This window comes from Heptranchias perlo, unplaced genomic scaffold (genome assembly GCF_035084215.1).
Source record: "Heptranchias perlo isolate sHepPer1 unplaced genomic scaffold, sHepPer1.hap1 HAP1_SCAFFOLD_782, whole genome shotgun sequence".
Classification (NCBI taxonomy): Eukaryota; Metazoa; Chordata; class Chondrichthyes; order Hexanchiformes; family Hexanchidae; genus Heptranchias; species Heptranchias perlo.
Genome location: NW_027139816.1, coordinates 60,993 through 84,581, shown reverse-complemented (window position 1 = coordinate 84,581; position 23,589 = coordinate 60,993). Strand labels below are relative to the sequence as shown.

The following is a 23,589-nucleotide window of genomic DNA, read 5'->3' as shown; positions in this document are numbered from 1 at the left end:
CAAATCCTCTTGCAATGAAGGCCAACATACCATTTGCCTTCCTAACTGCTTGCTGTACCTGCATGTTTGCTTTCAGTGACTGGTGTACAAGGACACCCAGGTCCCTTTGTACATCAACATTCCCCAATCTATCACCATTTAAATAATACTCTGCCTTTCTGTTTTTCCTTCCAAAGTGGATAACTTCACATTTATCCACATTATTCTGCATCTGCCATGTATTTGCCCACTCACTCAACTTGTCTAAATCGCCTTGAAGCCTCTTTGCTTCCTCCTCACAATTCAATCCCACCTAGTTTTGTGTCGTCAGCAAACTTGGAAATATTACATTTGGTTCACTCATCCAAATCATTGATATATATTGTGAATAGCTGGGGCCCAAGCACTGATCCCTGCGGTACCCCACTAGTCACTGCCTGACACCCCGCAAAAGACCCGTTTATTCCTACTCTCTGTTTCCTGTCTGTCAACCAATTCTCAATCCATGCCAGTATATTATCCCCAACCCCATGTGCTTTAATTTTGCACACTAACCTCTTATGTGGGACTTTATCAAAGGCCTTCTGAAAATCCAAATAAACCACATCCACTGGTTCTCCCCTATCTATTCTACCAGTTACATCCTCAAAAAAACTCCAGTAGGTTTGTCAAACACAATTTCCCTTTCATAAATCCATTGTGACTTTGTCTAATCCCGTTGATATTTTCCTGTTATCACATCCTTTATAATAGACTCTGGCATTTTCTCTCCTACTGATGTCAGGCTAACCGGTCTGTAGTTCCCTGTTTTCTCTCTCCCTTCGTTCTTAAATAGTGGGGTTACATTTGCCACCCTCCAATCTGCAGGAACTGTTCCATAATCTATAGAATTTTGTAAGATACTAGGTATAACCTCTCAGTTCTATCAGGAAAGATTGAACAGGCTGGGGCTCTTTACTCTAGAAAAGGGAAGACTGAGGGGTGACCTGATTGAGGGCACTAAGATTATGAAGGGGTTTGATAGGGTCGATGTAGAGAAGATGTTTCTACTTGTGGGGAGGCCAGAACTAGGGGACCATAAATATAAGAGAGTCACCAATAAATCCTAGAGGGAATTCAGGAGAAACTTCTTTACCCAGAGAGTGGTGAGAATGTGGAACTCACTCCCACAAGGAGAGGTTGAGGTGAATAGTGGAGATGGATTTAAGGGGAAGCTCGATAAACACAGGAGGGAGAAAGGAATAGAAGGATATGCTGATAGGGTGAGATGGAGAGGGGAGGGAGGAGGCTCGTGTGGAGCATAAACACCGGGATAGACCAGTTGGGCCGAATGGCCTGTTTCTGTGCTGGGAATTCTCTGTAATTCTATCTCTGTTCTGTTCTTCAATACAGAATCGGATCAATGGACACAAGAAGAACATTAGATATTCAGACCCAGGTGAGTTCAACTCTCTCTGGGTAAAACGGTCCTCCAATCGCTGCTTGTGTTTTGTCGGTAACTCGTAGGTTGATAGCTCGTGAGTCAAAATGTCGCACATTGAGCCTCAACTTACTGGTGTTTGTTTATATTTACTCAGTGTCAGTCGTGTCTCAGTGGGCAGCACTCCCGTCTCTGAGTCAGAAAGTCGCGGGTTCAAGTCCCACTGCAGAGACTTGAGCACATAATCTATACTGACACTCCGAGGGTCAGTACTGAGGGAGCGCTGCACTGTCCGAGGGTCAGTACTGAGGGAGTGCTGCACTGTCCGAGGGTCAGTACTGAGGGAGTGCTGCACTGTCCGAGGGTCAGTACTGAGGGAGTGCTGCACTGTCCGAGGGTCAGTACTGAGGGAGTGCTGCACTGTCCGAGGGTCAGTACTGAGGGAGTGCTGCACTGTCCGAGGGTCAGTACTGAGGGAGTGCTGCACTGTCCGAGGGTCAGTACTGAGGGAGTGCCGCACTGTCGGAGGGTCAGTACTGAGGGAGTGCTGCACTGTCCGAGGGTCAGTACTGAGGGAGTGCTGCACTGTCGGAGGGTCAGTACTGAGGGAGCGCTGCACTGTCGGAGGGTCAGTACTGAGGGAGCGCTGCACTGTCCGAGGGTCAGTACTGAGGGAGTGCTACACTGTCGGAGGGTCATCTTTCAGATGAGACATTAAACTGAGACCCCATCTGCCCTCTCAGGTAGATGTAAAAGAGCAGGGGAGTTCTCCCTGCTGGCCTGGGGCCAATATTTATCCCTTAACCAACCTCACTAGAACAGATTATCTGGTTATTGTCATAATTGCTGTTTGTGGGATCTTGCTGTGCGCAAATTGCCTGTCCCAGATCCTACAGTAACTGTAAAGTGCTTTGGGATGTCCTGAGATGGTGAAAGTTGGTATTGAAATGCAATGTTCGTTCTTTACCTGAATGTTCCTGGTTTTCCTGGATCTTGTGAACAAGTTTCAACAGTGAGATTATAAAGAGCGACTTGTTCTGCCACAGAAGATTTTTCAGTGAAACTGTTGCCAGTGTTTCTGTTGCAGGAATGTTGAAACTTGTGCTCCACATCAGTCACTTTTAGACAAATCAAACAGCATCGGTGGCTGAAAGGAAAGGCACTGTAATCGAAGGAATCAGAGTCAGTATCGACACCACTGTCAGCCAGTGAGTTGGAGGCGGGCCGGGGCTTACAGTCGGACTCACGGCAAACAGTCCGTTTAAACAGAGTCTCTACGCACTACAGCAAACTGAACTCATGACCCAAACTACAGCAAAGTCTCCCGATAAAAGCAGGGTGATTTCTCCAGCAAAATGCAGTGAGTGGAGGATAGTTGCAGAATAAAATCAATCCCAGTCTCTTCCAGCAGTGCGGTCTCTCCAGGTGTGATTGACGGGGGAGTTACCCAATCATCTCCACTCGGGCCGGGAATAGTGGGGTCGCTATACGCAGCCTTAGAACATTCCAGAACGGGACCTTGCCTTTAGTCACATGATGTTCTGTACACTTTGCATAAACCTCACACAGGTACAGCAGTGTTTTTAAAATACTCATTCTCAGGATGTGGGTGACCCTGGCAAGGCCGGCAATTATTGCCCATCCCTTGTTGCCCTGAGTTTGATGCAACTGTCTCGCTCGGCCACTTCAGAGGGAGGTTAAGGGTCAACCACGTTGGTGTGGGACTGGAGTCACATATAGGCCCAGACCGGGTAAGGACGGCAGGTTTCCTTCCCTAAAGGACATTAGTGAACCAGAGGGGTACAGCAGTGCAGGGGTAATATCACTGGACTAATAATCCAGAGGGGTACAGCAGTGTAAGGGTAATATCACTGGACTAATAATCCAGAGGGGTACAGCAGTGTAGGGGTAATATCACTGGAATAATAATCCAGAGGGGTACAGCAGTGTAAGGGTAATATCACTGGACTAATAATCCAGAGGGGTACAGCAGTGCAGGGGTAATATCACTGGACTAATAATCCAGAGGGGTACAGCAGTGTAGGGGTAATATCACTGGACTAATAATCCAGAGGGGTACAGCAGTGTAGGGGTAATATCACTGGAATAATAATCCAGAGGGGTACAGCAGTGCAGGGGTAATATCACTGGACTAATAATCCAGAGGGGTACAGCAGTGTAGGGGTAATATCGCTGGACTAATAATCCAGAGGGGTACAGCAGTGCAGGGGTAATATCACTGGACTAATAATCCAGAGGGGTACAGCAGTGCAGGGGTAATATCACTGGACTAATAATCCAGAGGGGTACAGCAGTGCAGGGGTAATATCACTGGACTAATAATCCAGAGGGGGACAGCAGTGTAGGGGTAATATCACTGGAATAATAATCCAGAGGGGTACAGCAGTGCAGGGGTAATATCACTGGACTAATAATCCAGAGGGGGACAGCAGTGTAGGGGTAATATCACTGGACTAATAATCCAGAGGGGTACAGCAGTGCAGGGGTAATATCACTGGACTAATAATCCAGAGGGGTACAGCAGTGCAGGGGTAATATCACTGGACTAATAATCCAGAGGGGTACAGCAGTGCAGGGGTAATATCACTGGACTAATAATCCAGAGGGGGACAGCAGTGTAGGGGTAATATCACTGGACTAATAATCCAGAGGGGTACAGCAGTGTAGGGGTAATATCACTGGACTAATAATCCAGAGGGGTACAGCAGTGTAAGGGTAATATCACTGGACTAATAATCCAGAGGGGTACAGCAGTGTCGGGGTAATATCACTGGACTAATAATCCAGAGGGGGACAGCAGTGTAGGGGTAATATCACTGGACTAATAATCCAGAGGGGGACAGCAGTGTAGGGGTAATATCACTGGACTAATAATCCAGAGGGGTACAGTAGTGTCGGGGTAATATCACTGGACTAATAATCCAGAGGGGTACAGCAGTGTAGGGGTAATATCACTGGACTAATAATCCAGAGGGGTACAGCAGTGCAGGGGTAATATCACTGGACTAATAATCCAGAGGGGTACAGCAGTGTAAGGGTAATATCACTGGACTAATAATCCAGAGGGGTACAGCAGTGTAAGGGTTATGTCACTGGACTAGAATTCCAGACGTTTGAGCTAATAATCCAGAGATCGGGAGTTCAAATCCCACCGTGGGCAGTTTAAGAATCTGAATTCAGTTCAAAACAAAATCTGGAAATAAAAATCTGGTCTCAGTAAAAGTGACCATGAAGCTGTCGGATTGTCATAAAAAGAAATCCTTTAAATAAATAACTGTTTGTTCTCTATCCTGTGGGGGGAATAGAATCATTCTGTTCTCTAATCCTGCTCAGAACCTGTGAGTTCTGTGCTCACTGGTCTAAATAACTGGACAATGGGGAGAACTCTCCTGTTGTTCTTCAAATAATGTCGTGGAATCTTTTACGTCCACCCGAGAGGACAGACATGGCCTCAGTTTAACATCTCATCTGAAAGACGGCATCTCCGACAGTGCAGCGCTCCCTCAGTACTGACCCTCCGACAGTGCAGCACTCCCTCAGTACTGACCCTCCGACAGTGCAGCGCTCCCTCAGTACTGACCCTCCGACAGTGCAGCACTCCCTCAGTACCGACCCTCCGACAGTGCAGCGCTCCCTCAGTACTGACCCTCCGACAGTGCAGTGCTCCCTCAGTACTGACCCTCCGACAGTGCAGCACTCCCTCAGTACTGACCCTCCGACAGTGCAGCTCTCCCTCAGTACTGACCCTCCGACAGTGCAGCACTCCCTCAGTACCGACCCTCCGACAGTGCAGTGCTCCCTCAGTACTGACCCTCCGACAGTGCGGCGCTCCCTCAGTACTGACCCTCCCACAGTGCAGCGCTCCCTCAGTACCGACCCTCCGACAGTGCGGCGCTCCCTCAGTACCGCCCCTCCGACAGTGCGGCGCTCCCTCAGTACCGACCCTCCGACAGTGCGGCGCTCCCTCAGTACCGACCCTCCGACAGTGCGGCGCTCCCTCAGTACTGACCCTCCGACAGTGCGGCGCTCCCTCAGTACTGACCCTCCGACAGTGCGGCACTCCCTCAGTACTGACCCTCCGACAGTGCAGCGCTCCCTCAGTACTGACCCTCCGACAGTGCAGCACTCCCTCAGTACTGACCCTCCGACAGTGCGACGCTCCCTCAGTACCGACCCTCCGACAGTGCGGCGCTCCCTCAGTACCGCCCCTCCGACAGTGCGGCGCTCCCTCAGTACCGCCCCTCCGACAGTGCGGCGCTCCCTCAGTACCGCCCCTCCCACAGTGCAGCACTCCCTCAGTACTGACCCTCCGACAGTGCGGCGCTCCCTCAGTACTGACCCTCCGACAGTGCAGCACTCCCTCAGTACTGACCCTCCGACAGTGCAGCACTCCCTCAGTACTGACCCTCCGACAGTGCGACGCTCCCTCAGTACTGACCCTCCGACAGTGCGACGCTCCTCCATGACCTTTTGATTCAGAGAGTCGAGAGTGCTGCCCACTGAACCATGACTGACACTTTGACAGAAGGTCGTTATGGGAATGGAGGAGGAAAATGTGGAAAATTACTTCAACTTAAATTGGAAGAGTCGGACAACGAGGTACAGGTTCAAGGCAGTGAATGGTAAATTTAGGATAGAAATATAATCGGAAATTCTTCCTCACAAAGAGTAATCAATGTGTGGAACAGACTCCCAGATAGGAGAGTGAGGGAAAAATCCCTGCAATCATTTAACAAACAATTGTTATGCTGCACCGGGGGACGGCAGAATCTTACTGGATGGATGAATTTAGATGGGCTGAATGGCCTCCATCAACTGTAACCATCTGGTGATGAATCATAGAACGATACAGCACAGAAGGAGGCCATTCGGCCCATTGTGCCTGTGCCGGCTCTTTGAAAGATCTCTCCGATTCGAGCCACTCCCCCGCTCTTTCCCTATAATCCTGCAAATTTCTCGTTTTCAAGTATTCATCCAATTAGATTCGTAGAATCATAGAAAGTTACGGCACAGAAGGAGGCCATTCAGCCCATCGTGTCCGTGCCGGCGGAAAAAGCTATCCAGCTTAATCCCACTTTCCAGCACTCGGTCCGTAGCCCTGTGGGTTACGGCACTTCAGGGGCACATCCAGGTACTTTGTAAATGAGTTGAGGGTTTCTGTCTCTCCCACCCTCTCAGGCAGTGAGTTCCAGACCCCCCACCACCCTCTGGGTGAAAACATTTCTCCTCAGCTCCTGTCTAATCCTTCCACCAATTACTTTAAATCTATGCCCCCTGATTATTGACCTCTCTGATAAGGGAAATAGGTCCTTCCTATTCACTCTATCTCGGCCCCTCATAATTTTATACACCTCAATTAAATCTCCCCCCAGCCCCCTCTGTTCTAAAGAAAACAACCCCAGCCTATCCAATCTTTCCTCATAGCTAAAATTCTCCAGTCCTGGCAACATCCTCGTAAATCTCCTCTGCACCCTCTCTAGTGCAATCACATCTTTTCTGTAATGTGGTGACCAGAACTGTGCACAGTACTCAAGCTGTGGCCTAACCAGTGTTTTATACAGTTCCAGCATAACCTCCTTGCTCTTATATTCTATACCTCGGCTAATAAAGGAAAGTATCCCATATGCCTCCTTAACCACCTTATCTACCTGTCCTGCTACCTTCAGGGATCTGTGGACATGCACTCCAAGGTCCCTCACTTCCTCGACACCTCTCAGTATCCTCCCATTTATTGTGTACTCCCTTGCCTTGTTTGCCCCTCCCCAAATGCATTACCTCACACTTCTCTGGATTGAATTCCATTTGCCACTTTTCTGCCCACCTGACCAGTCCATTGATATCTTCCTGCAGTCTACAGCTTTCCTCCTCACTATCAACCACACGGACAATTTTTGTATCATCTTCAAACTTCTTGATCAAGCTCCACATTCAAGTCCAAATCATTAATGTATATCACAAAAAGCAAGGGACCGAGTACTGAGCCCTGCGGAACCCCACTGGAAACAGCCTTCCAGTCACAAAAACACCCGTCGACCATTACCCTTTGCTTCCTGCCACTGAGCCAATTTTGGATCCCATGGGCTTTTACTTTTTTGACCAGTCTGCCATGTGGGACCTTGTCAAAAGCCTTGCTAAAATCCATGTAGACTACATCAAACGCACTACCTTCATCGACCCTCCTTGTTACCTGCTCAAAAAATTCAATCAAGTTAGTCAGACACGACCTTCCCTTAACAAATCCGTGCTGACTGTCCTTGATTACTCCGTGCCTCTTCCCTTTTAAATTCCCTTTTGAAAGTTATTATTGAATCTGCTTCCACCGCCCTTTCAGGCAGCACATTCCAGATCAGAACAACTCGCTGCGTAAAAAAAATTCTCCTCATCTCCCCTCTGGTTCTTTTGCCAATTACATTAAATCTGTGTCCTCTGGTCACCGACCCTCCTGCCAGTGGAAACAGTTTCTGCCTATCTTTTGTATCAAAAATGGAAAAGGACAGGGAGGGGCCGGAAATAAAGGTTCTAAATTGGGGGAAGGCCGATTTTAATAGGATAAGGCAGGATCTGGCCAAAATGGACTGGGATCAGCTGCTTGTAGGAAAATCCGCATCGGAGCAATGGGAGTCTTTCAGAAGGGAGATTGAGACCATACAATGGCAACATGTTCCCGTAAAGGTCAAGGGTGGTTCCAAGAACTCCAGGGAACCTTGGATGTCAGGGGATATACGAGAATGGATTAGGAAAAAAAGGAGGGCTTTTGGCAGATACAAAAGGCTAAAGACGGAGGAAGCCCTAGAGGAGTACAAAAAGTGCAGGGGGATACTTAAAAAAGAAATTAGGAGATCAAGGAGGGGCTATGAAATAACACTGGCGAGCAAAATAAAGGAAAATCCTAAGATGTTTTATAAGCATATTAAGGGTAAGAGGATGACTAGGGAAAAAATAGGGCCCATTAGGGACAAAAATGGCAATCTGTGTGTGGAGCCGGCAGATGTAGGAGGGGTTCTAAATGAATTTTTTGCATCTGTTTTCACTATGGAGAAGGACGATGTAGACATAAAAATACGGCAGGGGGACTGTGATATACTCGAACATATTAACATCGAGCGGGAGGAGGTATTGGCGGTTTTAGCAGGCCTAAAAATGGATAAATCCCCAGGCCCGGACGAAATGTATCCCAGGCTACTGTGTGAGGCAAAGGAGGAGATTGCGGGGCCTCTGACACATATATTCAGAACCTCTTTGGCCACAGGGGATGTGCCAGAGGACTGGAGAACCGCTAATGTAATACCATTATTCAAGAAGGGGAGTAGGGAAAAACCGGGGAACTACAGGCCAGTGAGCCTAACATCAGTGGTAGGAAAATTATTGGAAAAAATTCTGAAGGACAAAATTAGTCTCCACTTGGAGAAGCAAGGATTAATCAGGGATAGTCAACATGGCTTTGTCAAGGGAAGATCATGTCTGACTAATTTGATTGAATATTTTGAGGGGGTGACTAGGCGTGTGGATGAGGGTAACGCAGTGGATGTGGTATACATGGATTTCAGTAAGGCCTTCGATAAAGTCCCGCACAGGAGACTGGTCAAGAAGGTACGAGCCCATGGAATCCAGGGTGCCTTGGCACTTTGGATACAAAACTGGCTTAGTGGCAGAAGGCAGAGGGTGATGGTCGAAGGTTGTTTTTGTGACTGGAAGCCTGTGGCCAGTGGGGTACCACAGGGATCGGTGCTGGGTCCCTTGCTGTTTGTGGTCTACATTAATGACTTGGATATGAATGTAAAAGGTATGATCAGTAAGTTCGCTGATGATACAAAAATTGGTAGGGTGGTAAATAGCGAGGAGGATAGCCTCAGTCTGCAGGACGATATAGATGGGTTGGTCAGATGGGCGGAACAGTGGCAAATGGAATTTAACCCGGAAAAGTGCGAGGTGATGCACTTTGGAGGGACTAACAAGGCAAGGGAATACACAATGAATGGGAGGACCCTAGGCAAGACAGAGGGTCAGAGGGATCTCGGTGTGCAAGTTCACAGATCCCTGAAGGCGGCGGAACAGGTAGATAAGGTGGTAAAGAAGGCATATGGGATACTTGCCTTTATTAGCCGAGGCATAGAATATAAGAGCAAGGAGGTTATGATGGAGCTGTATAAAACACTGGTTAGGCCACAGCTGGAGTACTGTGTGCAGTTCTGGTCGCCACACTACAGGAAGGATGTGATCGCTTTGGAGAGGGTGCAGAGGAGATTCACCAGGATGTTACCAGGGCTGGAGCGCTTCAGCTATGAAGAGAGACTGGGAAGATTGGGTTTGTTTTCCTTGGAGCAGAGGAGGCTGAGGGGGGACATGATTGAGGTGTACAAAATTATGAGGGGCACAGATAGGATGGATACTAAGGAGCTTTTTCCCTTCGTTGAGGGTTCTATAACAAGGGGACATAGATTCAAGGTAAAAGGCGGGAGGTTCAGAGGGGATTTGAGAAAGAACTTTTTCACCCAGAGGGTGGTTGGAGTCTGGAACTCACTGCCTGAAAGGGTTGTGGAGGCAGGAACCCTCACAACATTCAAGAAGCATTTGGATGAGCACTTGAAATGCCATAGCATACAAGGCTACGGACCAAATGCTGGAATATGGGATTAGAGTAGACAGGGCTTGATGGCCGGCACGGACACGATGGGCCGAAGGGCCTCTATCCGTGCTGTATAACTCTATGACTCTATGACTCTATGACTCTAAAACCTTTCATGATTTTGAACACCTATTAAATCTCCCCTTAACCTTTTATGCTCTAAGGAGAACAATCCCAGCTTCTCCAGTCTTTGTGAGTTCACAACTATTCCTTTGAGAATAGAAGATTGAGGGGTGATCTGATGAAGGTGTTTAAAATGTTAAAAGGATTCAGTAGATTTGATGCAGGGAAACTATTTCCTGTGGTGGGGAATCAAAAATGAGAGGACATCATTTTAAAATTAGAGCTCGGCCGTTCAGGGGTGATGTCAGGAAGCATTTCTTCACACAAAGGGGAGTGGAAATCTGGAACTTTCTCCCCCAGAAGGCTGTGGATGCTGGGGGTCAGTTGGAGCTTTCAAGACTGCGATCGATAGATTTTTGTTGGGTATCGAGGGATACGGAGCAAAGGCGGGGAAATGGGGTTGAGATACAGATCAGCCATGATCGAATTGAATGGTGGAACAGGCTCGAGGGGCTGAATGGCCTCCTCCTGTTCCTATGAATGGTGGAACAGGCTCGAGGGGCTGAGTGGCCTCCTCCTGTTCCTGTGAATGGTGGAACAGGCTCGAGGGGCTGAGTGGCCTCCTCCTGTTCCTGTTAATGGTGGAACAGGCTCGAGGGGCTGAGTGGCCTCCTCCTGTTCCTGTGAATGGTGGAACAGGCTCGAGGGGCTGAGTGGCCTCCTCCTGTTCCTGTGAATGGTGGAACAGGCTCGAGGGGCTGAGTGGCCTCCTCCTGTTCCTGTGTTCATATGAATGGTGGAACAGGCTCGAGGGGCTGAGTGGCCTCCTCCTGCTCCTATGTTCCGGCACAGTGTGGTTTGAAGCCAGGATTGTGTGTTGCGGGGGCCGGGGGGATATCTGCTGAATTTCCTGGGCACTTCTCAACTTCCTGCAGAGTTCTTGTTTTTTTTTTGAGCAAAGGTACGGACAACAACTCCCATTTACATAGCGCCTTTAACATGGTGAAACGTCCCAAGGTGCTTCACAAGAGTGTTAATCAGACAAAATTTGACACCGGGCCACATAAGGAGATATTAGGACAGGTGACCAAAAGCTTGGTCAAAGAGGTGGGCTTTAAGGAGGGTCTTAAAGGAGCCTTCCACACAGCTCTTCCAGGCTGTATAACCCCAGCCTCTGCCAGCTGAACGTTGCTGCCAGATTATAGGTTTGTTTTCACTTATTGACACTTGTGGGAATTCGTGTGGTGTGCTGGGATTTCTTCGCCTGCAGTGAGAGAACTTTCCAGAATTCACACATCGACTTGAACGACGGTCAGGCTGCAGCCAGTGATCTTTGGCCAGCTGCTTCTGACCGTATTTTGACCTAAATGACAAAGCAAGCAGGTTCTGTTTTTTTTTTAATTGAGTTTTGCAAGAGTTTTGATAACCACTTTGAGCGAGAGCGGGAGCCTGGTTGCAGGTTCGGAGAGGTTCTGGAATGTTCTCAGCAAGTTAGGACTTCACCGAATAGCAGAAGAATCAAAGCAATGGGCTGGGAAACATCGAATATTGCAGAGATATTAAAGACTCTTTCCTTACAGAAAGAGTTCATTCCATGTTTTGTGATGGGCCCAGTTCATGTTTGTTCTGACTCCAGTCTCACTTTTTTTGTAATGGCCCAGTCTGCTCTTTGTGATTGATCCGGTCCCTGTTTTGTGATTGATCGTGTCTATGCTTTGCGATTGATCCGATTGATGTATTGTGATTGATCCAATCCCTGTTTTGTGATTGATCCGCTCCCTGTTTTGTGATTGATCCGCTCCCTGTTTTGCGAGCGAGCCGCTCCCCGTTGGGCGGGCGATCCGCTCCCCGTCTGGCGGGCGATCCGCTCCCCGTTGGGCGGGCGAGCCGCTCCCCGTTGGGCGGGCGAGCCGCTCCCCGTTGGGCGGGCGATCCGCTCCCCGTTGGGCGGGCGAGCCGCTCCCCGTTGGGCGGGCGAGCCGCTCCCCGTTTGGCGGGCGATCCGCTCCCCGTTTGGCGGGCGATCCGCTCCCCGTTTGGCGGGCGATCCGCTCCCCGTTTGGCGGGCGAGCCGCTCCCCGTTTGGCGGGCGATCCGCTCCCCGTTTGGCGGGCGATCCGCTCCCCGTTGGGCGGGCGAGCCGCTCCCCGTTGGGCGGGCGATCCGCTCCCCGTTGGGCGGGCGAGCCGCTCCCCGTTGGGCGGGCGAGCCGCTCCCCGTTGGGCGGGCGAGCCGCTCCCCGTTGGGCGGGCGAGCCGCTCCCCGTTTGGCGGGCGAGCCGCTCCCCGTTGGGCGGGCGAGCCGCTCCCCGTTTGGCGGGCGAGCCGCTCCCCGTTGGGCGGGTGATACATTGAGCGAGATAATTCCCTGATTGATCAGTAGTTTTGGGAGTGAGCGTGGAGAGCAGGGACCTGGACGATGTGATGAACTGCATGCCGAATTCACCTGAATTCCTTTTAGTTTCAGATCCCTCTTTCAGATTACATGGTGTTGCCTGTTTTTCCATTTCTAGGGTTACCAAAGATGCAAGTGGTGCGAAGATATAATGGGACACCTCATCCCCCACAATATGCAGGACCAGCTTTAAATATTCAGCTGGGAGACATCATTGAGGTTGTTCGAGCCGAAGCTCACTACAGCTGGTGGGAGGTATGTGGAAACCGTCCAATAGAACAACCCAGATTACAAGGTGACATATTGGAAGGGCCCGCGGGGGCGGAGAGACCCCGGGGGGGCCGCGGGGGCGGAGAGACCCCGGGGGGGCCGCGGGGGCGGAGAGACCCCGGGGGGGCCGCGTGGGCGGAGAGACCCCGGGGGGGCCGCGTGGGCGGAGAGACCCCGGGGGGGCCGCGTGGGCGGAGAGACCCCGGGGGGGCCGCGTGGGCGGAGAGACCCCGGGGGGGCCGCGGGGGCGGAGAGACCCCGGGGGGGCCGCGGGGGCGGAGAGACCCCGGGGGGGCCGCGGGGGCGGAGAGACCCCGGGGGGGCCGCGGGGGCGGAGAGACCGCGGGGGGCCCGCGGGGGCGGAGAGACCGCGGGGGGCCCGCGGGGGCGGAGAGACCGCGGGGGGCCCGCGGGGGCGGAGAGACCCCGGGGGGGCCGCGGGGGCGGAGAGACCCCGGGGGGGCCGCGGGGGCGGAGAGACCCCGGGGGTGTGTGTACACCAATCTTTGAAGGTGGCAGGACAAGTTGAGAAGGCTGTTAAAAAAGCACAAGGGATCCTGGGATTTATTCATAAAGACAGAGATTACAACCAAGGAAGATTTGCTAAAACCTTTATAAAACACTGGTCAGGCCCCAGCTGGAGAATTGCGTCCAATTCTGGGCACCGCACTTTAGGAAGGATGTGAAGGCCTTAGAGAGGGTGCGGAGGAGATTTACCAGAATGGTACCAGGGATGAGAGACTTCAGTTATGTGGAGAGACTGGAGAAGCTGGGATTGTTCTCCTCAGAGCAGAGAAGGTTAAGGGGAGATTTAATCGAGGTGTTCAAAATCATGAAGGGTTTTGATAGTTTCCATTGGCAGGAGGGTCGGTAACCAGAGGACACAGATTTATGATTATTGGCATTAGGGGAGAAAATTGCATGGCTATGGGGCATTATAGAATCATAGAACAATACAGCATAGAACGAGAACATTCGGCAGATCTGTCCAATTAGTCCCACTCCCCCTGCTCTTTCCCCAAAGCCCTGCAAATTTTTCCCCTTCAAGTATTTATCCAATTCCCTTTTGAAAGTTATTATTGAATCTGCTTCCACCGCCCTTTCAGGCAGCGCATTCCAGATCAGAACAACTCGCTGCGTAAAAAACATTCTCCTCATCTCCCCTCTGGTTCTTTTGCCAATTACCTTAAATCTGTGTCCTCTGGTCACCGACCCTCCTGCCACTGGAAACAGTTTCTCCTGATAGAAACATAGAAAATAGGAGCAGGAGTCAGCCATTCGGCCCTTCGAGCCTGCTCCGCCATTCAATATGATCATGGCTGATCCTCTATCTCAATACCATATTCCCGCTCTCTCCCCATGCCCCTTGATGCCTTTTGTGTCTAGAAATCTATCCAGTTCCTTCTTAAATATATTCAGTGACTTGCCCTACACAGCCTTCTGTGGTAGAGAATTCCACAGGTTCACCACCCTCTGAGTGAAGAAATTTCTCCTCATCTCAGTCCGAAATGTCCTACCCCGTATCCTGAGACTGTGACCCCTCGTTCTAGACCCCTCAGCCAGGGGAAACATCCTCCCTGCATCCAGTCTGTCTAGCCCTGTCAGAATTTTATATGTTTCAATCAGATCCCCTCTCATTCTTCTAAACTCGAGTGAATACAGGCCGAGTCGACCCAATCTCTCCTCATACGACAGTCCTGCCATCCCAGGAATCAGTCTGGTGAACCTTCGCTGCATTCCCTCTATGGCAAGTATATCCTTTCTTAGGTAAGGAGACCAAAACTGCACACAACACTCCAGGTGTGGTCTCACCAAGGCCCTGTATAACTGCAGTAAGACATCCCTGATCCTGTACTCAAATCCTCTTGCAATGAAGGCCAACATACCATTTCCTTCCTAACTGCTTGCTGCACCTGCATGTTTGCTTTCAGTGACTGGTGTACAAGGCCACCCAGGTCTCTTTGTACATCAACATTTCCCAATCTATCACCATTTAAATAATACTCTGCCTTTCTGTTTTTCCTTCCGAAGTGGATAACTTCACATTTATCCACGTTATACTGCATCTGCCATGTTCTTGCCCACTCACTCAACTTGTCTAAATCGCCTTGAAGCCTCTTTGCATCCTCCTCACAACTCACGATCCCACCTAGTTTTGTGTCGTCACCAAACTTGGAAATATTACATTTGGTTCCCTCATCCAAATCATTGATATAGATTGTGAATAGCTGGGGCCCAAGCACTGATCCCTGTGGTACCCCACTAGTCACTGCCTGACACCCTGAAAAAGACCCGTTTATTCCTACTCTCTGTTTCCTGTCTGTCAACCAATTCTCAATCCATGCCAGTATATTCCCCCCAATCCCATGTGCTTTAATTTTGCACACTAACCTCTTATATGGGACTTTATCAAAGGCCTTCTGAAAATCCAAATAACCCACATTGGAACAGGAGTAGGCCATTCAGCCCCTCGTGCCTGCTCTGCCATTTGATAAGATCATGGCTGATCTGTGATCTAACTCCATATACCTGCCTTTGGCCCATATCCCTTCATACCTTTGGTTGCCAAAAAGCTATCTATCTCAGATTTAAATTTAGCAATTGAGCTAGTATCAATTGCCGTTTGCGGAAAAGAGTTCCAAACTTCTACCACCCTTTGTGTGCAGAAATGTTTTCTAATCTCGCAACTGAAAGGTCTGGCTCTAATTTTTAGACTGTGCCCCCTACTCCTAGAATCCCCAACCAGCGGAAATAGTTTCTCTCTATCCACCCTATCTGTTCCACTTAATATCTTATAAACTTCGATCAGATCACCCCTTAACCTTCGAAACTCCAGAGAATACAACCCCAATTTGTGTAATCTCTCCTCGTAACTTAACCCTTGAAGTCCGGGTATCATTCTAGTAAACCTATGCTGTACTCCCTCCAAGGCCAATATGTCCTTCAGAAGGTGCGGTGCCCAGAACTGCTCACAGTACTCCAGGTGCGGTCTAACCAGGGTTTTGTATAGCTGCAGCATAACTTCTGCCCCCTTGTACTCCAGTCCTCCAGATATAAAGGCCAGCATTCCATTAGCCTTATTGATTATTTTCTGCACCTGTTCATGACACTTCAATGATCTATGTACCCGAACCCCTAGGCCCCTTTGGACATCCACTGTTTTTAACTTTTTACCATTTAGAAAGTACCCTGTTCTATCCTTTTTTGATCCAAAGTGGATGACCTCACATTTGTCTACATTGAATTCCATTTGCCACAGTTTTGCCCATTCACCTAATCTATCAATATCGCTTTGTAATTTTATGTTTTCATCTGCACTGCTTACAATGCCACCAATCTTTGTGTCATCTACTGGTTCTCCCTTATCCATTCTACCAGTCACATCCTCAAAAAACTCCAGTAGGTTTGTCAAACACAATTTCCCTTTCATAAATCCATTGTGACTTTGTCTAATCCCGTTAATATTTTCCTGTTATCACATCCTTTATAATAGACTCTGGCATTTTCCCTACTACTGATGTTAGGCTAACCGGTCTGTTTTCTCTCTCCCTTTTTTAAATAGTGGGGTTACATTTGCCACCCTCCAATCTGCAGGAACTATTCCATAATCTATAGAATTTTGGACAATGACAACTAATGCATCCACTATTTCCATGGCTACCTCTTTTAGTACTCTGGGATGCAGATCATCAGGCCCTGGGGATTTATCGGCTTTCAGTCCCATTAATTTCTTTAGAACTTTTTTTTACTAACACTAATTCCCTTTAATTCCTCCTTCTCACTAGGCCCTTGATTCCCTTGCATTTTTGGGAAGTTATTTGTGTCCTCTTCTGTGAAGACAGAACCAAAGTATATGTTTAATTGCTCTGCCATTTCCTTGTTCCCCATTATAAATTCTCCCGTTTCTGACTGTAAGGGACCTACATTTGTCTTCACTAATCTTTTTCTTTTTACTTACTTGTAGAAGCTTTTACAGTCCATTTTTGTGTTCCTTGCAAATTTACTCTCATACTCTATTTTTCCCCTCTTAATCAATCTCTTGGTCCTTTTTTGCCAAATTCTAAACTGCTCCCAATCCTCAGGCTTGCTACTTTTTCTGGTAACTTTATATGACTCTTTGGATCTAATACGATCCTTAATTTCTTTTGTTGGCCATGGTTGGACCGCCAGTTGCAATTCATGCATTCATTCCTTAAACGTTAGCCATTGCCTATCCACCGTCATGCCTTTTAATGAAGCTCCCCAATCTATCATAGCCAACTCACTCCTCATACCTTCGTAGTTTCCTTTGTTTAGATTGGACGACTATACTTTCCATCTGTCATGTTATGGTTACTCTTCCCTAAAGGACCCCGCACAACAAGATTATTAACTAACCCATATTAACCCTTATTTACTTTAACTCTTCATCATTTTCAACATCTCCATTAAATCTCTCCTTAATCGTCTCTGCTCGAAGGAGACCAACCCCAGTTTCTCCAGTCTCTCCATGTAACTAATCCCTTGGGTTTTAATTTTGCTAACAAGTCTATTATGTGGCACTTCATCAAATGTCTTTTGAAAGTCCTTATACACATCAACTGCACTACCCTCATCACCCATTTCTGTTAACTCACCAAAGAATTCAGTAAAGTTAGTTAAACACAATTTGCCTTTAACACATCCATGCTGATTTTCATTTATTAACCCATAATTTTCCAAGTGACAGTTAATTTTGTCCCGTATTATTGTTTCCCCACGTTGGCCGGTAATTTCCGGGTTTATCCCTCTCCTCTTTTTTGAATGGGATGTAACATTTGCGATCCTCCAGGAAAGAGCAGGGGAATGGGACTAATTGCATAGTTCTTTCAAAGAGCTTTCAGTGCAGCGCTCCCTCGGTACTGACCCTCCGACAGTGCAGCGCTCCCTCGGCACTGACCCTCCGACAGTGCAGCGCTCCCTCGGCACTGACCCTCCGACAGTGCAGCGCTCCCTCGGCACTGACCCTCCGACAGTGCAGCGCTCCCTCGGCACTGACCCTCCGACAGTGCAGCGCTCCCTCGGCACTGACCCTCCGACAGTGCAGCGCTCCCTCGGCACTGACCCTCCGACAGTGCAGCGCTCCCTCGGCACTGACCCTCCGACAGTGCAGCGCTCCCTCGGCACTGACCCTCCGACAGTGCAGCGCTCCCTCGGCACTGACCCTCCGACAGTGCAGCGCTCCCTCGGCACTGACCCTCCGACAGTGCAGCGCTCCCTCGGCACTGACCCTCCGACAGTGCAGCGCTCCCTCGGCACTGACCCTCCGACAGTGCAGCGCTCCCTCGGCACTGACCCTCCGACAGTGCAGCGCTCCCTCGGCACTGACCCTCCGACAGTGCAGCGCTCCCTCGGCACTGACCCTCCGACAGTGCAGCGCTCCCTCGGCACTGCACCCGAAGTGTGAGCCTGGATTTTGTGCTCAAGTCTCTGGAGTGGGACTTGAACCCATGACCTTCGGATTCAGAGGCGAGAGAGAGATACCCACTGAGCCAAGAACGAGGTGCCAAAGAAACTAGATTAAATGTAAGAGATTTAGAATAGAGAGCAGGAGGAACCCCTTCACACAGAGAGTTGTGAGGTCATGGGATTCACTCCCAGGATTAGGGGTTGAGGCAGAAACTATGTCAGCATTCGGGATTCGAGTGGAGAGGGGGATAAAGGGAACAGGGGGAGTCGATGTAATTTGAACTATTTGTTTGTGTGGAGGGAAGCACAGACTTAACAAGACACTTAGAAAATATCAACGGGATTAGACAAAGTCACAATGGATTTATGAAAGGGAAATCATGTTTGACAAACCTACTGGAGTTTTTTGAGGATGTAACTGGTAGAATAGATAAGGGAGAACCAGTGGATGTGATGTTTTTGGATTTTCAGAAGGCCTTTGATAAAGTCCCACATAAGAGGTTAGTGTGCAAAATTAAAGCACATGGGATTGGTGGTAATATACTGGCATGGATTGAGAATTGGTTGACAGACAGGAAACAGAGAGTAGGAATAAATGGGTCTTTTGCGGGGTGTCAGGCAGTGACCAGTGGGGTACCACAGGGATCCGTGCTTGGGCCCCAGCTATTCACAATCTATATCAATGATTTGGATGAGTGAACCAAATGTAATATTTCCAAGTTTGCTGACAACACAAAACTAGGTGGGATTGTGAGTTGTGAGGAGGATGCAAAGAGGCTTCAAGGCGATTTAGACAAGTTGGGTGAGTGGGCAAATACATGGCAGATGCAGTATAATGTGGATAAATGTGAAGTTATTCACTTCGGAAGGAAAAACAGAAAGGCAGAGTATTATTTAAATGGTGATAGATTGGGAAATGTTGATGTACAAAGGGACCTGGGTGTCCTTGTACACCAGTCACTGAAAGCAAACATGCAGGTACAGCAAGCAGTTAGGAAGGCAAATGGTATGTTGGCCTTCATTGCAAGAGGATTTGAGTACAGGAGCAGGGATGTCTTACTGCAGTTATACAGGGCCTTGGTGAGACCACACCTGGAGTGTTGTGTGCAATTTTGGTCTCCTTACCTAAGAAAGGATATACTTGCCATAGAGGGAATGCAGCGAAGGTTCACCAGACTGATTCCTGGGATGGCAGGACTGTCGCATGAGGAGAGATTGGGTCGACTCGGCCTGTATTCACTCGAGTTTAGAAGAATGAGAGGGGATCTCATTGAAACATATAAAATTCTGACAGGGCGAGACAGACTGGATGCAGGGAGGATGTGTCCCCTGGCTGGGGGGTCCAGAACGAGGGGTCACAGTCTCAGGATACAGGGTAGGACATTTAGGACTGAGATGAGGAGAAATTTCTTCACTCAGAGGGTGGTGAACCTGTGGAATTCTCTACCACAGAAGGCTGTGGAGGGCAAGTCACTGAATATATTTAAGAAGGAGCTGGATAGATTTCTAGACACAAAAGGCATCAAGGGGCATGGGGAGAGAGCGGGAATATGGTATTGAGATAGAGGATCAGCCATGATCATATTGAATGGTGGAGCAGGCTCAAAGGGCCGAATGGCCTGTTTCTGTGCTGTACGTTCTCTGTAATTCGATGTAGTATAAATGTTGTGGATTAAACCCTCTTGTGTTACGGGGATTGCTGAATGTTTTGTGTGAGTGGTTTCCTGGTTTCGTCCGTTATTTAAATAAACTCCGTTCTTGTTGCAGGGTAAAAATCTGACCACGAGGGAAGTGGGGTTCTTCCCCAGTGACTCAGTGAAACCACTGCCCTGTGTAAGTACAAACCCTTCACTCCTCTCCTCAATATTCCATTCTGTTCACAGGTGATACAGTTTTGGTCTCCATACTTAAGAAAAGACATACTTGCTCTCGAGGCAGTACAAAGAAGGTTCACTCGGTTAATCCCGGGGATGAGGGGGTGGACATATGAGGAGAGGTTGAGTAGATTGGGACTCTACTCATTGGAGTTCAGAAGAATGAGAGGCGATCTTATTGAAACATATAAGATTGTGAAGGGGCTTGATCGGGTGGATGCAGTAAGGATGTTCCCAAGGATGGGTGAAACTAGAACTAGGGGGCATAATCTTAGAATAAGGGGCTGCTCTTTCAAAACTGAGATGAGGAGAAACTTCTTCACTCAGAGGGTCGTAGGTCTGTGGAATTTGCTGCCCCAGGAAGCTGTGGAAGCAACATCATTAAATAAATTTAAAACAGAAATAGACAGTTTCCTAGAAGTAAAGGGAATTAGGGGTTACGGGGAGCGGGCAGGAAATTGGACATGAATTTAGATTTGAGGTTAGGATCAGATCAGCCATGATCTTATTGAATGGCGGAGCAGGCTCGAGGGGCCGATTGGCCTACTCCTGCTCCTATTTCTTATGTTCTTATGTTCTTATGTGATAAGTCATTGCAAAGCCTGAGTTAGTTAATGATTACATGGGATTGGACAGAATTTACAGCACAGAAACAGACCAATATATGGCAACAACCTGTAATACCCCACCTAAGGGCAATAGTGATATACGACCATATCCTATAATACCCCACATAGAATCATAGCAAGGTTCATAGAATCATAGAATCATAGAAGTTACAACATGGAAACAGGCCCTTCGGCCCAACATGTCCATGTCGCCCAGTTTATACCACTAAGCTAGTCCCAATTGCCTGCACTTGGCCCATATCCCTCGATACCCATCTTCCCCATGTAACTGTCCAAATGCTTTTTAAAAGACAAAATTGTACCCGCCTCTACTACTGCCTCTGGCAGCTCGTTCCAGACACTCACCACCCTTTGAGTGAAAAAATTGCCCCTCTGGATCCTTTTGTATCTCTCCCCTCTCACCTTAAATCTGTGCCCCCTCGTTATAGACTCCCCTACCTTTGGGAAAAGATTTTGACTATCGACCTTATCTATGCCCCTCATTATTTTATAGACTTCTATAAGATCACCCCTTAACCTCCTACTCTCCAGGGAATAAAGTCCCAGTCTGTCTAACCTCTCCCTGTAAGTCAAACCATCAAGTCCCGGTAGCATCCTAGTAAATCTTTTCTGCACTCTTTCTAGTTTAATAATATCCTTTCTATAATAGGGTGACCAGAACTGTACACAGTACTCCAAGTGTGGCCTCACCAATGCCCTGTACAACTTCAACAAGACATCCCAACTCCTGCATTCAATGTTCTGACCAATGAAACCAAGCATGCTGAATGCCTTCTTCACCACCCTATCCACCTGTGACTCCACTTTCAAGGAGCTATGAATCTGTACTCCTAGATCTCTTTGTTCTATAACTCTCCCCAACGCCCTACCATTAACGGAGTAGGTCCTGGCCCGATTCGATCTACCAAAATGCATCACCTCACATTTATCTAAATTAAACTCCATCTGCCATTCATCGGCCCACTGGCCCAATTTATCAAGATCCCGTTGCAATCCTAGATAACCTTCTTCACTGTCCACAATGCCACCAATCTTGGTGTCATCTGCAAACTTACTAACCATGCCTCCTAAATTCTCATCCAAATCATTAATATAAATAACAAATAACAGCGGACCCAGCACCGATCCCTGAGGCACACCGCTGGACACAGGCATCCAGTTTGAAAAACAACCCTCGACAACCACCCTCTGTCTTCTGTCGTCAAGCCAATTTTGTATCCAATTGGCTACCTCACCTTGGATCCCATGAGATTTAACCTTATGTAACAACCTACCATGCGGTACCTTGTCAAATGCTTTGCTGAAGTCCATGTAGACCACGTCTACTGCACAGCCCTCATCTATCTTCTTGGTTACCCCTTCAAAAAACTCAATCAAATTCGTGAGACATGATTTTCCTCTCACAAAACCATGCTGACTGTTCCTAATTAGTCCCTGCCTCTCCAAATGCCTGTAGATTCTGTCCCTCAGAATACCCTCTAACAACTTACCCACTACAGATGTCAGGCTCACTGGTCTGTAGTTCCCAGGCTTTTCCCTGCCGCCCTTCTTAAACAAAGGCACAACATTTGCTACCCTCCAATCTTCAGGCACCTCACCTGTAGCGGTGGATGATTCAAATATCTCTGCTAGGGGACCCGCAATTTCCTCCCTAACCTCCCATAACGTCCTGGGATACATCGAGTCCGTGCCGGCTGTCTGCAAGAGCAATCCAGCTAGTCCCACTCCCCCGCCCTTTCCCTGTACCCCTGCAAGTTTTTTCCTTTCAAGTACTTATCCAGTTCCCTTTTGAAGGCCATGATTGAATCTGCCTCCACCACCCCCTCAGGCAGTGCATTCCAGATCCTAACCACTCGCTGTGTAAAAAAGTTTTTCCTCATGTCACCTTTGGTTCTTTTGCCAATCACCTTAAATCTATGTCCTCTGGTCCTTGACCCTTCCACCAATGGGAACAGTTTCTCTCTATCTACTCTGTCTCGACCCTTCATGATTTTGAATATCTCGATCAAATCTCCTCGCAACCGTCTCTGTTCCAAGGAGATCAACACCAGCTTCTCCAGTCTATCCACGTAACTAAAGTCCCTCATCCCTGGAATCATTCTAGTAAATCTCTTCTGCACCCTCTCTAAGGCCTTCACATCTTTCCTAAAGTGCGGGGCCCAGAACTGGACACAATACTCCAGTTGTGGTCGAACCAGTGTTTTATAAAGGTTCATCATGACTTCCTTGCTTTTGTACTCTGTGCCTCTATTTATAAAGCCCAGGATCCCATATGCTTTTTTCAACCACTTTCTCAACCTGCCCTGCCACCTTCAATGATTTGTGCACACATACCCTCAGATCTCTCTGTTCCTGTACCCCTTTTAGAGTTGTACCCTCTAGTTTATATTGCCTCTCCTCGTTCTTCCTACTAAAATGTATCACTTCGCATTTTTCTGTTAAATTTCATCTGCCACGTGTCCGCCCATTCCACCAGCCTGTCTATATCCTCTTGAAGTCTATCACTATCCTCCTCACTGTTTACTACACTTCCAAGTTTTGTGTCATCTGCAAATTTTGAAATTGTGCCCTGTACACCCAAGTCCAAGTCATTAATATATATCAAGAAAAGCAGTGGTCCCAGCACCGACCCCTGGGGAACACCACTGTACACCTCCCTCCAGTCCGAAAAACAACCGTTCACCACTACTCTCTGTTTCCTGTCACTGAGCCAATTCTGTATCCATGTTGCTGCTGCCCCCTTTATTCCATGGGCTGCAATTTTGATGATAAGCCTATTATGTGGCACTTTATCAAATGCCTTTTGAAAGTCCATATACATCACATCAACCACATTGCCCTCATCTACCCTCTCTGTTACCTCATAAAAAAACTCTATCAGGTTAG

The 23,589-nt window shown here is 48.4% G+C and overlaps 1 pseudogene; it reads left to right on the top strand.

Annotated features, from left to right (window-relative positions):
• LOC137319254 (guanine nucleotide exchange factor VAV3-like) overlaps positions 1–23,589 on the top strand; it is an 89,101-nt pseudogene that overhangs the window by 5,426 nt on the left and 60,086 nt on the right.